Source organism: Sciurus carolinensis, chromosome 1, assembly GCF_902686445.1.
Source record: "Sciurus carolinensis chromosome 1, mSciCar1.2, whole genome shotgun sequence".
NCBI classification, from domain to species: domain Eukaryota; kingdom Metazoa; phylum Chordata; class Mammalia; order Rodentia; family Sciuridae; genus Sciurus; species Sciurus carolinensis.
Window position 1 is genome coordinate 12,271,316 of NC_062213.1, and position 15,799 is coordinate 12,287,114.

At 53.2% G+C, this 15,799-nt stretch overlaps 1 protein-coding gene across 4 annotated transcripts in view; it reads left to right on the forward strand.

The window, feature by feature from the left end:
• The first annotated feature begins 5,146 nt into the window (after positions 1-5,146).
• Cyrib (CYFIP related Rac1 interactor B) overlaps positions 5,147-15,799 on the forward strand; it is a 140,844-nt gene continuing 130,191 nt past the window's right edge. For 2 of the 4 annotated variants that reach the window (XM_047554304.1, XM_047554311.1), the window contains exons 1-2: positions 5,147-5,272; positions 8,711-8,818. The gene's annotated coding sequence lies outside the window, so the exon portion shown is untranslated. The remainder of the gene's footprint in view (positions 5,273-8,710; positions 8,819-15,799) is intronic. The other 2 variants (XM_047554315.1, XM_047554325.1) reach the window with 2 other exon arrangements.

The following is a 15,799-nucleotide window of genomic DNA, read 5'->3' on the forward strand; positions in this document are numbered from 1 at the left end:
ATGTGTGACAGATGCCTCATGCAGATGTTCCCAGGGTTCCATTAGTGACTGTGGTATCTACAGCTCCAGGACACTAGGCTAGACAGTGCTTCCAAAGTTGCCCTGCAATGGACTGACTGACTGTGTTTCCCCAAAACCATACATTGAAATTCTAACCCCTGCTATCATGCGGGGAGGTTTTGGACGGGGCTGGTGTCATGAAGGGGATTAGTGCTTGGTATGGTTTGGATGCGAGGTGTCCCCCAAAAACTCACACGTGAGACAATGCAGGAAGGTTCAGAGGAGAAATGATTGGGTTATGAGGGTCCAAACCTAATCACTGATGGGATTGACTGAGTGGTAACTGGAGGCAGGTGGGGTGTCGCTGGGGGGAGTGGTTCATTGGGGGCTTGGCTATGGGGTATAGATTTTGTATCTGGAGAGTGGAGTGTCTCTCTCTCTCTCTCTCCTTCTCTCTCTCCTTCCTGATTTCCTCTCTGCTCCTGATGCAAGCTGCTTCCCTCTGCCACTCTCTCCTGCCATGATGTTCAGCCTTACCTCGAGCCTGAGGATGGAGCCAGCCTTCTATGGACTAAGACCTCTGGAACCGTGAGCCCCCAAATAAACCTTTTCTCTTCTACAATTGTGCTGGTCAGACCATTTAGTCACAGCAGTGAAATAGCTGACTAAAACAGTGCCTTTACAAAAAATGTCCCAGTGAGCCCCTCTTCCCTCCCCACTGAGCAGGAGCCAAGAGGTCAGAAATCTGCAACCTGGAAGGGCAGCCTTCACCAGAGCCCAACCGTACTGGCACCCTGGTCTCAGACTCCCTGCAGAACTGGGAGGTATAAATCTCCACTGTTGATAAGCCTCCCAGACAATGATACTTCGTTATAGCAACCCCAGTGGACTGATGGACCCCAAGTCCATTTTCCTCATCGGTCCATGTTTGAAAGATTTTGTATGACACAGTAACACAAACAACAAATGAAAATGAAGATCTCCAGGTGAGATTTTACCACACCATCCCACTCAGTCCCTATTAACAATCCCTTGCTGTAGGAATTGTCACCAGCCCATTTCACATGAAGAAACCCGGGGCATAGAGGGTCCAAATGCTTCTTCTAAGATCCTGTGACAAATAAGAACAAAGGCCAGTACCTAAATTCAGATCTAGTTCAACCTGAAGTATGTGCATGGTATAACACATTTTCCCTCCAGAAATACAAATTAAATTATATAAGAATAAAAATAATAATACCCCCCATGCAGTATCCAATACAGATTTCTTTTACTTTTTTAAAAATACTTTTTAGTTGTCCATGGGTCTTTATTTTGCTTCTATGCAGTGCTGAGAATCGAACCCAGTGCCTCACACATGCTAGGCAAGCACCCTGCCACTGAGCCACAACCCCAGCCCTTCTTTTACTTTTAATGGTTAAAAGATCTTCTGTAGAAACTGCTCCCAAGTCCTTGCCACGCCCAGTTGCTGTGATTCCCATATTGGTCCGTTTCTGTAGCCCAATTGTGGATAATCTGCGATAAAGTGAAGGCCCTCCTGCTCACTAGTGTTATTCTTTCTTTTTAAAATAACTTAGGTGAGATTCACGTAGCATACAGTTAACTATTTAAAGTGAATGACTCAGTGACATTCATATTATACTCTGTCATGATACTGCCTCCTTGGTTTAAGTCCAAAACATCTGTCACCCCAAAAGGAAACCCTATATCCATTAAGCATTTACCCCCCATCCTCTCCTGCGGACCCTGGGAACAATCACTCACCAGCTTTTGTAGGCCTGTGACTCTCCACAAGGCTCCCTTTCAGCTGGAGGGGCAGCTCCCTGTCCTGAGACGTCCTTGCACCCCATTGAGGGGATACCCAGCCTGAAGGGCTGGGGGCCACCTACAGGTATTTTCCACCTGGCCACGCCGGGACCGCATGCCCAGGAGGCTTGGGCTAGGTCTGAGTCCCCTCCCTCATCCTCTTGGTTCTGAGTGGCCAGAGAGATGGGAAGCCTGACGAACAGGTAAGCAGAACATTCTGGAGTGTGCTTTTCTCGTGATGGGATGTGGAATCTACCTAATTGCAAAATACTAGCCAGTAGGACAAAAGAAAGTCCCTGACTTCTTCAATCTTCCCTGAGCCTCTACACTAACAGCATTCAGCACCACAAACGCCCAGCAGGGGAACACATCTCAGAGGTGCTTGTTTTTGAGGGACTTTTGCACGGATGAATGAAATTGCTATTTTTTACTTGAAAGATGTGAAGACTGTACTCTGAGAGAAACAGGTTCTAATATGGAAGCTTAAGCATGGCTTTACGGTTTCAAAAGCATTAAAAAATCATTATCTCTTATAGTCCTCTCTACACCAGAAGATAACATCATTACTTCCATTTTGCAGATGAGGAAATTAAAGTACTCAGAGGTTAAATGACTCCTGGGGCGTTGTGTTGCTGGAAACGGCAGACAGGCCTTCCCAACTCCAATCCGGCACCTGTCTCAGCACCTTCTGTTGACAGACCATACCCCAGGGAAATAGAGCAGATCACTGCAGGATTGCCAACCGTCCCCCAAGACGTGTCCCCAGGACCCTTGTGCTTGAGTTTGTCAACACGCTCAGAATCTGATTGAATAAGCCAAGGCCACCTTTTCAGCCTCACTGTAGCCAGCAAATGGAGTCTCTCCTCTCTGAGAGGCACATACATATGAGTTGGACACTGCATGGCACATACCTCTGAATTCAGTGGAGTACAGGCTAAGCATGATCCAGCTCCTGCCCACACCCATACCTTCACCTATACTGTTTCCTGCTTTCTTCCAAATTTGCACTCAATGTTATATTCAAACTGCAGAGTCCAAGCTTGCCAGGAAATTTCTCATCCTTATGCCTTTAACAACTATTATGACAGCAATGACAAGAGTGGGCCAGCTCTCTCCCGGCTCCTACGAGTGCGAGTCCACACACGTGCTGTTCCATTTAATCCCCACCACCTCACCAAGTAATTACTGTCCATGCCAATTCACTGTGGCCCCGAGTGGGCAAGCCCTTGGCTTTGGAGTCAGATAATCTGGGTTCACGCCAAGCTCCACCTGTGTAATCAGCGTGACCCTGGGCAAACTCCATCCCTCTCCCAGCTTCAGGATCTTCATGCGTAACACTGAGCATGTTGGTTCCCGGGGCTGCTGTGGGAATTCAATGAGGTGGGCAAGCACTTGGCACCCAGTTAACACTTCATAAACGTTCAGGATTATTAATGCTCTTTTCATTAGCGACTCAGGTCTGCCTGATCCAAACCCTTGTCCTGCTGCTCAAGGTCACAGCTCAAGATCCAGTTGTTTTACTCACCTCTCCCTCACCGCAGCAAGATGGGCCTCCTCTCTTTTGGGGATGAGGGCACTGGTGTTCTGGCAACCGTAGAGACTGGTTTGGTGCCACCCGGGGGTAACTGGCTCGGGAGGATTTGAACTCAATGTGCTCAGCCTTCCAGGTGCCTCCCCCCATCCCCACTTTGCCTAACTGCCTCTTGGAACCTCCAGGGAGGGGTTTCTGATGTTCTTCTGCCCTCTCTTTGGTTCTCTGCACCCCAAGTTGTGCACCTACCATTCCCTGCTCTGTTTCTGTACCTGCCTCAGTAATGTTGCTTTCCTGCACTGGTGGGGCACCTCCTGCGCCCACAGGACCAGGAGCCCCGTGAGAGGCCCCTTGAAGTCTACTGTTGCAGTGCCCCTTGCTCCCAACACTGGGCCTGGGCAAGAGAAAAGGCTCCAAGGGCTGTGGTTGTGGCTCAGTGGTAGAGCGCTTGCCCAGCATGTGTAAGGCACTGGGTTCAATTCTCAGCACCACATATAAATAAATAAAAATAAAGGTACGTTGACAACTAAAAAAATTTTTTTAAAAAAGGAATAAACATAATCAGGTAAATCAGAACTCATTGCTTGGGCACTCTGCCACAGCCCCAGGATAGCTGGAGGTGGAGGGTGGGACATGAAAATGAGACAAAATGAAGGCTTTTGCTGTAATCCTTCTGATGCCCTGCTGGAGGTGGTGGTGGGGGGAGATATTTTAGAGAACACTGTCTATATGCCTGAGAAGTCTGGCTGGATTTCAAGATAATGATGTGAAGTGCTTGAGGGATGGCGAGCAAGGCAGAGGGAAGAAGATGCCTTCTAAGTATCTCCTGTTATTTACATGGAGAAAAATGCATTTGTTATCATTATAGACAAGGGGAGATATGGGGTCCCCCACCACAACCCAAACAGGAATTACGGTGAGGGCTTCTCGCCTGGGGTTTTCTGTCCTAAATTATAAGTCCTTGGGGAGACATTCAGGGCAGCTCAGGCACCCCGCCCCCGCCCCCCCCCCCTCCCATCCTGCTTTATGTTACCTCCCGGCGCTTGGCACTACTGGATCCCTGTTCAGGTGTTTGTCCCTTGCCCCTACCTGACCGAAATTTTGTTTGGGTTCCCAGCTGTAGCCCCAGGGCCTAGAGCTGCCCGGACATTTAGTGAGCCCTCCATAAATAATCTGATGAAGGGCTGAATGTTTTGAAAGCACGTCCGCAAACTGACCCCGCTAGGAGAGGGGCAGAGACTGTCACCATTCCCTAAGTCCAGGTGAGGGGGACGTGAACGCTTGGAACAGGCACCTGGCCGGCCTGAAGGTCGGGGCATTCCTCCGGAACTGGAGCCCTGCCTCCAGGCTGTGACCTTGGGGACCATCCCTGTGCCTCACGGAGCTGGCGCTTCCTTCTCCACACAAGGGGGGCGACGAGCTCCCCCCAGCGCGCCCCACGCAGCCTGCGGCGGGCCTGCTGTGACTTGCCCAAGGTCACCCAGCGCCGGCCCCCGGCACCCTGGCCTGGGAGGGCTCGGGCCCGCTGGGCGCTGCGGCCCCGCGGCAGGTTTTGGGGTGGGGGCCGGCGCGGGGCGGTCCCGGGGCGCGGCGCGCGCTGACGCCGGGCCCCCGCGATGCGGCGGGGACGGGGCGCGGGGGGAGGCGCGTCGCGAGCGTCCTCCTTTTGTGCGAGCGCCGGCGGCTCGGCTTCTCGAAGGTAAACGGCGCTTCCTCTTCCTCCTCGCCGCGTCTCTTCCTTTTATAGTTATTTCTCGCCTGGCACTCGCCGGGGCCGCTGCTGCTGCTGCTGCCGCCGCGGCGGGGGCCGCTCGCGAACCTGTGGCGGTGACGTGAGACCCGCCAACCCGGAAACGGCGGCGGCGGCGGCGGCACCGGAGGCTCCGAGGCTGCTGCGCTCCCGCGCTCCCCCCTCCCGCCCGCCGGGGCCGCCAGGTACGTGCCCGGGCTCCGCTGGCCGGCGCGCGCCCTTGGAGCCGCCCTGCACCGGGCGAGGGCGCGGGAGCGGGGCGCGCGTGACGGGGGCGGCAGGGTGGGGTGCGCGTCGGGCCGCGCGGGAGGAGGCGCGCGCCGCGGCGGAGGGGCGTCCGGCGGGCCGGGCGGCGCGCGGGGTCGCGGAGGGGCGCTCGGCTGGGCCGGGGCCGCGGGGCTGCGCGGGGAGCACGCCTTGAGGCCGCCGCCCGGGTCCACCCAGCTGCGGGGAGCGCGCAGCGGCGTCCTGCGCTGCCGGCGCGTGGTGCGCCCGGAGGCGGGGGCGCACGGGTCGCGGTGGCAGCACCCTCCCCCCACCCCGCCCCCCCGCAGACCCTCCTGTGAGCCAGGTGAGGGTGCAGGGCTGCCCGCCGGCCAACTTCATTAGGGGGTTGAAGGCCAGTCATTTAGAATTGAGGAACTAGAGTGGTGAACCAAATCTCCATTGGCCTCAAGACTTCCTTCTGGGGTGGTCCCCCGCCTGTTTAAAGAGCACTTCCTCTTTGCCCTTTATCTTTTCATCTTTTTTTTTTTTTTTTTTTTTTAAATGGAAGTTCACTGTCAGTGGGTGGATGCCCTTGCAGTATGCAGAACCTTGGGGCTTGTATACACACACAGTGGGTCTGGAAGGAACCTGTGTGTCCTTTGAACGTGTGTCCTATGTCGAGTGGGAGGAAAGAGGAACCGAGGAGAGGACTTCCTTTGCCGGAGCCTGGATGGGGTGTCTTTGATCCCCACCTTGCTGCAAAAAATGGAGGGTTGGGGTAGGGACTCAGTGGGAAGGAGGCATCTCTTGGACTTTGACCTTTGTTTAACTCTGGGTCCTGCCACTTACTAGTTTTGCGACCCTGGGCAAGTTGCTTACCCCCAACTCAGGCTCCTGGCTGTAAAATGAGCTAGAGAAAATGAGCATGGATTTTCTGGCCTGCCGGGGTCGCATTGATGGGAAGTGTCCATCAGTCACCTTTCATTTCTGCAAACATAAGGTTTGGAAGAGGGACCTGGACCACAGGGCAGGCACTCTGTAGGTAGTTGTGAAATGAATGGGTGGATAGTGAATTTTGAGAAGTGAGCTGGTATGGTTCCTCATTTTGGCTTCCTTGGCCTGCAACATCCTTCCCACAATCCCCCAGAGAACCATATTTTGCCACCTGGGCTCTGGAATCCATCCTTTCTCTGAGGAGGATTATCTTGGGAAAATATTGACTCCTTGTGAAAAAAGAGCTTCAACTCTGACTTTGAGTCGCTCCCATTCTTGGAAGATTGCATTCGGTGGTAATAAAGAGGAAGCATCGTTTTGATTGCCACTGCCAGATGACTGGCCGAGGTGGCTGGCAGGGCTGCCAGCTGGGATGGTTTCCCAGGCCTGGGGCTTTCTGTAACTGTGGAGGAAGCTTGGGAAGAGGTGGATTTTCTCCTGTGGTTGGGCATGCAGAAGTGGTCATATGGCCTGTGCTTTCTTCTTGGGGAGGCACATTGTAATTTGCATTTTCTGAATCCTTGTTGGGCTTTGAGCAAGGGACAGGCAGCCTGTGTGTGCGTGTGCGTGTGCATGTGTGTGTGTGTGTGTGTGTGTGTGTGTGTGTGTAAAACAGAGAAAGAGAGATGTGGAGTGAGAGAGGGATACTTGAAATGGCTTTTGGCTAAAGGCCTAGGATGTGATGCCGTTCTGCACTTAGCTTTGGGACATTTTCAAGACATTTTGCTTTCTCTGAAGCCATTCCTTCTTCTTTCTCAGCCTCCAAAGCCTTCTGTTTCCCTCTTAGAATTCTTAACCATGTGGGTCCCCTTTGCCCCAGGAGGACAGGAGATGAGTCTGAGTAGTACTGTCATTTTTAAGGGGCAAGAGCAGGTGACTCCTTGCAGCCACAAGCTGCAGTCTGAGCGTGTGCAGATTTGTCCTGAACTCGTGTTGTGGCCAAGGTTACCTGTGTTGGTAGAGGTATTATTCTCATTTTACCCAAGCTTGGAGAGAGTCCGGGACTTGCCAAAGACCCTGGGCCAGTGAGGAGCAGATTCCATGTCCTTACCTAAGTGTTGGACCTGCAAAGTCAAGGTTCTTTCTTGTAGGCCCTGTTGTATTCTGAACATTCTTTGTGTCTCTTGGCACCTTGAGAGTCAACTGGCAAATGGTGGAAACTCAGTTCATGCCTTTTTGACAGAACAAATAGAAGAACAATCGTTTTGCCTTTTGTCTTTGTGAGGTATATTCTGTCTGCATCTCCGCACAGTGGCCTGTTGGTGACCTTGAACCTGTTCTCTGGTGGTTCCTCCCAGTGTGCCAGTCCTCGACAACTCTTACTTCAGGATCCAGACACTGATGCACAGAAAGACTCCTGAGAGACACTGGTGCCAGGAGGTTGTGGCCTCATGCTCAGCATTACTGGTTTCTCTTGATTGACGAGACCACCATTCATGTGGCTTAGGTGGTTTAAGACTTGGATGTCTTCAGTGAAGCCATCTCAGGCAGCACTGTGCAGGTGAAAACTCAGATTTAAAGACTGGGCCTTTAGCTACATGCTAGCCATGCAGCCTGGAACCACCTTTTCCTACCTGAGTAAGAGAGTAAGATCCAAATTCACACCTCTTTTCCTCTCCCTAATTTTCTCTCTCTCTCTCTACCCTCTCCCCCCTCTCCCCCTCTCCCTCCCCTCCTTCCCCCATCTCTCCCTCTCTCCAGATTTCTTCAGCCCTGGAAACTCAGTGTTCCCATTTGTAAAACGGAGCAGAGGGTATGGGGTTGCTTGTCTCATTGCAGTAGCAAAGCAGAGCACTGAGCGCAGCCCTGTGGTCTAATGAATGGGAGTCTTGCAGGATTACCATCATCAGCCACAGCTGATGATGTGACCGTTCCCTCAAGAGGAGCACAGGTGTCTCTAAGGCTGGAGGTCTGTCTTCACTTGAATTGGAACTTCCTGAGAAGTCCCTTGGGACGGAGATGGGGTCCTTCTCTGGGGACACCTGATAAAGGCCTGTTGAAGGCTGAATCAGTGTGATCTTGCTTTTCATCCTTATCTCAGGGTAGAGGGTCTCTCCCCCTCTCTTTGTGTCTGTCTCCTGTACAGTGGACTCTTTATGCCTGTGACCCTCATTTTGTATTTTCTACAACCCTCCTTCCTGCTTTCAGCCCAGACTCGATTTCACAGGTTCTCACGTGGACAGAGCTCCTGTTGCCTTGGTGGAACTTGGGAAATGAATCTTTGAAAACCTTAAAAGAGTGACTGGCTTCCCAGGTTGAAAGATAACCCTGTAGCCCGGGATGCAGGAGTTGAGGGGTGACTGTTTTCCCTCCCGTTCTTTGGTAGTTCTGGAGGCAGCAAGGGTGTGGGTGTGGAGTTCCCACCCTGGCTCTGCTGCTTATGAGCTCTGTGACCCTGGCTGAGGTCCTTCCTCTTTCTTTAGGCCTTCATCTTTCACATGAGGAGTAGTCATTGCTACCTGCAAGTGTCATCGGACTCAACTCAGAGGTCACGTGGAAAACCTGGGAGGAGAGTGCACGGCACACAGTAGGTGCGCAGCACACGTCCGGTCCTGCCCCTACCCCAGCCCCATCATCTTGCCTCTCCCTAACAGCTCCAGTTCCCCTCGGGAACTGAGCCCATGGCTGGCAGGTTATTCCTAGATTTAAGCTGGAGCCTCCACGCTTCCCGAAGTCCAAGTGTGCTATTTTAAAGCAATTGTTGACCGGCTGTCGTATGGGGCTGCCACTGAATGGAACATGATTGCGCCTTGCTTGTCAAGAAGAGTAAATGCGGGAGTCATCAAGTTTACATTCTGTCCCATTGATTTTTTTTTTCCTCCTTTTCCAAGACTTACTAGCTGCCATCTGCTCCTTGAACATCATGTTCATAAATATATAAATAATCGAAATCGACGAGGAGGTTTGCTTAAAGGAGTGTTGCTGAGAGTGAGTTTTATAAATATTTAAGATAATCTGAAACCATTAAAGGAATTGCAGGGCTTATTAAAAAAAAAACTGAAAATGTGTTTTGGAAAGTTTCCTTTTCTTCCCAAGTTGAATAAATGGCAAAGTGAAAAATGAGGGAAAGGTGACAGGGATGTCACTTAGTGGGAGAGTGCTTGCCTCATGTGTGTGAGGCCCTGGGTTCAATCCCCAGCACTACCAAAAAAAGAAAAAGAAAATGAATGGGGCTGGGGGAGAATTTCATGAGCACAGATACAGCAGGCAACTGGTCTCGTCATCTCTGCTGTCTTATGCAAGTCACCCGTTTTATTCATAGGGTGGGGAGGGCAGGGGTGGCCAGATCCAAGGGATGAGGACAGGCCTCACTGGTTTTTAGAGCTGCCTGTGCTTCCTTGAGTTTCTGAGAGGGCCACTGAGTAACATGTACCCGGCACCCCTCTGGGACCTGCATAGTTCAGATCTTGCTGTGTGAGAGTCGTGGCAATCTTCTAGAAAGTTCCTCAGATGAATCTCTTTTGGATATGATTGACTTGTTATTTGTGAGTCCTGCTAAGGTCCACAATTTGGGAGGCTTCTAGGTAGTGCATTAGGAGGAATGTCGTCCAAACTTGAGTGTGCTCACAGATCACTTGGGGCTTACCCTGCAGGTTCTGAGTCAGGTCTGGGGCAGGCTGAGATTCCTCATTCCTAACCTTTTCCCAGGTGGTGTGATGCCTCTGGGTTATGGGTTGTACTTCGAGTAGGGTGTACTTGGAGATATCTGGTCTGACCTCTCCTCTCCATTCATTCTGGATCTGGCAGATGCAGAGGATGCAGCTCTGGATATGACCCTGTAGGTTCCCAAGGCAGCTCAGAGCTTAGTCGGAGAGACAGATGTACAAAACACATATAGTAAAACCATGAAGCAGGCCACAGTGGGAGCTCAAGGCCCAGTGGGAAGGAGATCTCCTTACCTGCCAGCAGGTGCTTACTAAGCCCAGAACGGCCCTGTGCACCAGGGAGTGGAGGTGGTTTGCGGGAGAAGGAGCGAGGCCACTGTGCGCGGAAGGTTTGAGCAGGACTCCTAGGCCCAGTTTCAGGCCTTCAGGGTGCTGTACTCCCACATACGTGATGAGGAACTGGGCCCACAGGGAAGTGTCCTGCTCAAGAGGCAGAGTCAGGGCTGCGACCCAGACCTTCTGGCTCCCACACCCGGCTTTTCCCACCACCTTACAGCGGCTGCCTGTCTGCCTCTTGAGGATGCCCCTGTGCTGTGCTTTACTGAGGGGGGTGCTGAGGGCTGCTGCTCCCCAGCTCACAGTGTACCTCTGCCCGCCATGTTCTGTGGGCAAGGGACTAAGCCCTTGAGTCCACAGTGAAAGGGAGGCCCGACACGGAAAAGCACTGGCTTGGAAATCAGCACATCTCACGTCAGAAGCTTCAGGCTGGGTCCCAGCTGTGGGGTCCTGTGATCAGGAAGGGGAAGGACAGCAAGGGCTTGTTCAGGGGTGAAGGGCTGAGCAGCAGGAGGAGGAAAGTGCCGTCTCTGCTCCTCTCTCAGGAGTCCTCTGTGCTCTGCTCTGTGGGCCACAGAGCACAGTGTGCCCTCTCAGAAACTCACTGCTGTACGACCTTGGGCAAATCACTTCTCCTCACTGCACCGGAATTGTCCTTCCTAAAGCTGGACTCGTCCCTCTTTGGGGTGTTTGGAGGATTAAGTGGGGTGATGTGCATAAAAGCATCTAGCATAGCCCCTAGCAGAAGTGCTCCGTAAACACTGTTTCTGCAGAGGACGTGGTCATAGGTGGCTAAGGCCATGATTTATCCAGGGGTCATTTCAGGCCCAGGCTGTCCTCCCAGCAGAGGCGGGTATGGATTGGCTGGAAGGGGGTTTTCAGGATGTTCTCATATTGCTGAGGAGGATATATGTAAAACCAAATGCTCTACGAGGTGGTTGGCACCTTTGGAAGGGGACAGTGGTGGGGTGAGGAGTGTGGACCCGTGGAGCCACTGGGTCTCAGCTCAGACCTGGTTCCCTCACTAGGGAGTCTCTTGCACACTGCACACCCTCCCTGGCACTTTGGTGCTTGTCTTCCTGCTCGCTGTGGCTCTGTGGTCAGTAAAGGCCTGCTCGTGCCTGGCTTCGGGCCTGGCATCCCGCAGGTGCTCAGTGGAATAGCCTCTGGTCCGCACGTCTCCAGGTCTGGGACTCAGAGAGACAAGCGTAGGCCAGGGGACGGCTTCACTGCCGGTCTCTTTCCCAGCCCCAGCTTTGCTCAAAACCAGAGTTGAAAAAGAATGTCAGAGACAAAGTGGAAGTGAAACCTGGGCAATAACATCCTCAAATGTCTGCCGTGCTCCCCTGAACTCTGGTTTTGTGTACTGCCCCGGGTGCCTGGGGCGCCCAAGACCAGCGTGTGCATTCAGATCAAAGAGGCTCGTGGGGCGAGAGCCAGATGGAGACTTCTGGGTGTTCGCCATTCCCGAACACCTTCAGCGTCCTCAGGTTTTCAGTTCATGGTGGAGAAGTGAGCTCTGTCCTGCAACTCGACAACACTGATCCCGTGTGTAGCCACTGTGTGCTCGCCCTGGGACGGTCGTGGGCCGGGGGTGAATGCCACATGTCCCACGGCCGGCCATACCAGTCCAAGAGGCCTGAGCGGGGCAGAGGAGGATGGAGGGGACTTAGGTTTGTTTCTTCTGGCTAACCCAGGCTCAGCCCGGTTCGGCCCGTTCCCCACTCAGGACTGGATGGGCCGATAGGAAGAGGCATGTGGCATCCTGTGGGACAGACCAGCACTGACAAAAGGGGAGCTGGGGAGTGAGGTGACATTACAGAGCCTTTGTGCAGAGGCTGCTGAAAACAAGGCTGCCAGGAACCCGTTGTGGGTTTTGTGTTGTGGCTTTGCCGTTCTTGTCTGTCTGGTCTAGTGGTAAGTCTGCCTTGGAGCTGGGCTCCAAGCTCTTCGCACCTCTGTCTCCTCCCTTCTCCGTAACCGTGTGGCAGGGACTCTCGTCCCATTTTACACGTGAGGGCACTTAGGGAGCGTAGTGGCTAAGTAGGAGCAGGGCTGGGGTTCAGTGTTCCACGCCACCGTTGATGCCCACCTGCTGTTTTTACCACCTCCTTTGGGTGACCTCGAACGTGACTTAGCAAGTACCCAAATGGAGTCGCCTATCAGGACTCAACGCTGCCTCTGTGGATGCTGCTAAGGGACGGTGGCATCTCACAGGACAGGCCTTGCCACAGCCATGGCCCTAGTGACTCCCCACCATGAACTTGCCAGCCCAGGGTTGAGAATTGACACGAGGCTGTTGCAGCAGCTTGCTGGGCTCCTTGGCCCAGTGAGGTTCTGGTAAATTCAGTGTGAAGCCCATTCATCCTGATAACGTGTGTCCTGGGTGTGTGGTGGTGGGATTGGCGTGGTGGTGGCCTGCATGAGCCTGCCTGCATGCAGCCCCGGGGGAGGATGGCTGGGAAAGGAGAGTCCACGGCCTAGTGCTTTGGGGAGTTGAATTTGATAGGAAAAGCCCAGTGTCTGGCACTGGCACTGGGCACTGTGGGCTGGAGAATGGATGCAGGATTTCTGGCTCTGCTTTCAGCGTTTCCCCCACCTGCTGTCAGTAGTGAACTTGTCAGAATATTCTGTGCATGGGATTCTTCTTCCCCAGCATTCCATCCATCTCATCATAACTGGAGTATGCTGAGCTTGCTGGGGGGTCAAGAATCTATATTTTTAATGAGCACTCATTTGAGTGAGCACGCGAGTGATTTCTGAAGCAGTGGTCACCATCACTCAGTTAGAGTAACACCTGTTTAGAATAATCTTCTGTCCAGGCGGTGTCTTCTCCTGACTCTCTATGTGTGGGGGACTGGTTGACATGAGACAGAACACAGGGAGCCACCCCTACTCCCCAGCCTTTCCCAGGCCGTGGCCCACATAGGAAGTAGCATTTGTCAGGCATGGGGTGGGGGCCAGGCACTGAAAGAGGAAGCAGCTCCCTGCTGGCAGTGACTGACCAGGGGCCCCACTGCCCCAGTGCTGAGGCCCACATCTCAGTCATTGCCACCTCATCTTAGATTCTCCATGGGCTTGTGATTCTCCTCCAAGCTGGACTCCTGATCACAGGCAACAGAGGCCCGAAGAGGCCATGTGAGTGGCCCAGGGTAGCCCGGGAGTTTGAAAACCCTCCTCACTGCTCTCATATTAAGAGTGGGTGACCAGGCCAGGAGGTGCAAACCCTGCCAGGGCCACACAGCCAGCATGTGTCCCCACAGGGAGGGCAAGACTCTGGGCCAGACAGCCTGTCTTTGGAGGCGGGTTGTGAAGTCACAGGGTCATGCCTGGCGTCTACCAGCCTCCGAGTCCTGGTTTCCTGTTCTGATCTGAGACAGCCTGGTTTTCTGCTAGTCCCTGTGTCACAGACACCCCCAAGACCCGAAAGCCCCCGAGTGGAAACCTGAGCAGCCAGCATCACGTCCACCTCTTCATCATGAGTGCGGAAGTCAGCCCAGCAGGCAGAAGTTCATGGTGAAGATGATTCCTGACAGGCCCCTGAACTGCCTGAAGGGTAGTTCTCCATCCCCGAGGTTGTGTACAGGCCATGGCACGTCCATGCCTGGGCTAGACTGTGGGGACACCATTCGAGAAAGTACAGTGCTCACTATGAAAAAGGAACGTGAATATAATGCACAGGGTGAAATACACATTGTGTTATTTAAAGCTTTTAAATTATAAAATTGTGTTTGAAGTTCGCCCTCTGGGCCTAGGTGAATAAGACTCAGATAGTCAGGTCCTGCTGCCAGTCCACTGTAGGCTGTGACACACCCAGGACATCCTCAGAACCTGCGTGCAGTGGGCTGCGTGTGTTTCACACCTACGCAGTTCTTCCAGGTGCTCTCTGCTGGCTGTGTTACTCTTGGAGATACCCTGTGACTGTCTGGTCATTGGGTGTGGGAGACTCAGTGGACAGGAAGGAGGTGCCTCTCTTGACCTGGCAAGGCCTGACCGTTTTTCTGAATGAAATGGAGCCTCTTGGGTCATAGCTGCACCTCGGTTTAGTACTTTGTCATGTCTGCATGTCTTGCCGCTCTGTCGACGCCCCATCCTGGAGTTGATCTGAAGGGCCTCTGCCTCCTGGACCCAGGGGAGCCTCAGCGCTGCGCCCCGCTGGACCTGTCTCCCTAGTGCAGTTTCTCAGAGTTTCAGGAGTGAAATGCAGGGGAAGAGTGGAAAAACGGCATCCGTGTGCGTCCAGATTTTTCTCAGATCCGTCCTTCTCAGAAGTGAAGGAGGAATGCACCAGGTGTGACCCTCGAGTGTCCCCTCACCCTGCGGGGTACAGTGGCACACCTGTGATCCCAGCGGCTGGGGAAACTGAGGCAGGAGGATTATGAGTTCAAAGCCAGCCTCAGCAACTTAATGAGACCCTGTCTCAAAAAATAAAAAGGGCTGGCAATGTGACTCAGCAGTGGAGTGTCCCTGGGTTCAGTGCCAGGTACCCCCCTCAAAAAGAGTTCCCTCACCCCCAGCTGCCCTCCTCTCCATGATGAGTTCTGCCTGGACAAGGTCTCCTCTCTCCAGGTGAGCAGGACTTCATGACTTTTGTCTCCAGACCTTGGACACTTTAAACCAAAACGAAGGAGCCTGGTCTTTTATACTCCCTGAAAGCTCCGGAGCGGGAGGGAAAGTGGATCTCACCTTCCAGCCTTTTCTGTCCTGTGCATCTGGAACTCCAGGCAGTGAGGCAGAGCTGGAGAGTGCCTGAGATCTCACATGATCACATGTGGATGTGCAGAGCCCAGAGTGGTCCATTAGAGCCCACAGCAGAGAGAGAGAGAGAGAGGGGAGTCAGACAGACAGACAGACACAGACACAGAAGGGAGGGAGGGAGCCCAGCAAGCCCCGCCCCTACCTGCACTGCCTGAGAAAGGTGTCACCCTTGTGAAGGCACACGCATACATGCATCTTCTTGCTGGTGGCTGGCTGGTCCTTGAGTGACCCTTCTGGGCAACCATGGTGACTGATGTTGAGAGGCAGGAAGATCTTCATGACCTTTGACCTGGTAAACCCGCTTTGGGAATCTCTTCTCAGGATGCAACACAACACACGGATGGAATGTTGCCCAGAGATCCTCAGCTTGTTACAGTAGCAGAATGCAGGTGGAAGGGACCTAGTGTCTGACAGGAAGTCCCTTATGCTGAGGCCACAGGGTGGAGTAGCTCCTGGCCACTGGAAGTCAGGACATCGGCGGAGGAATCAGAAAGGCAGCAGCTGCTCACAGCACGAAGAATGGAAGGACATAGGTGGGAGCAGGGTCAGGAGCTGGCTCGGGACGAGTCTGGGCGGGGTTCTCCTCCTTTGACTTTTGTCATGTTCCTCTTGTGGTTTTCCCCTCTCCTGCTCTTTTTTCTCCCTCTTTCTCTCCACTCCCCTCCTCTCTCCTCTTTCTTCTCTTCTGTGAAACTTAGCACCTTCCTGTTTCCAGGGAAAGAAAGAAAACCAAGTTTAGGTCCCTTTATAAGTGAGATTCAGCAAAGCCGATCAATTCTTGAAACCTAGGCCCAGGCATCCTTGAGATAAAAT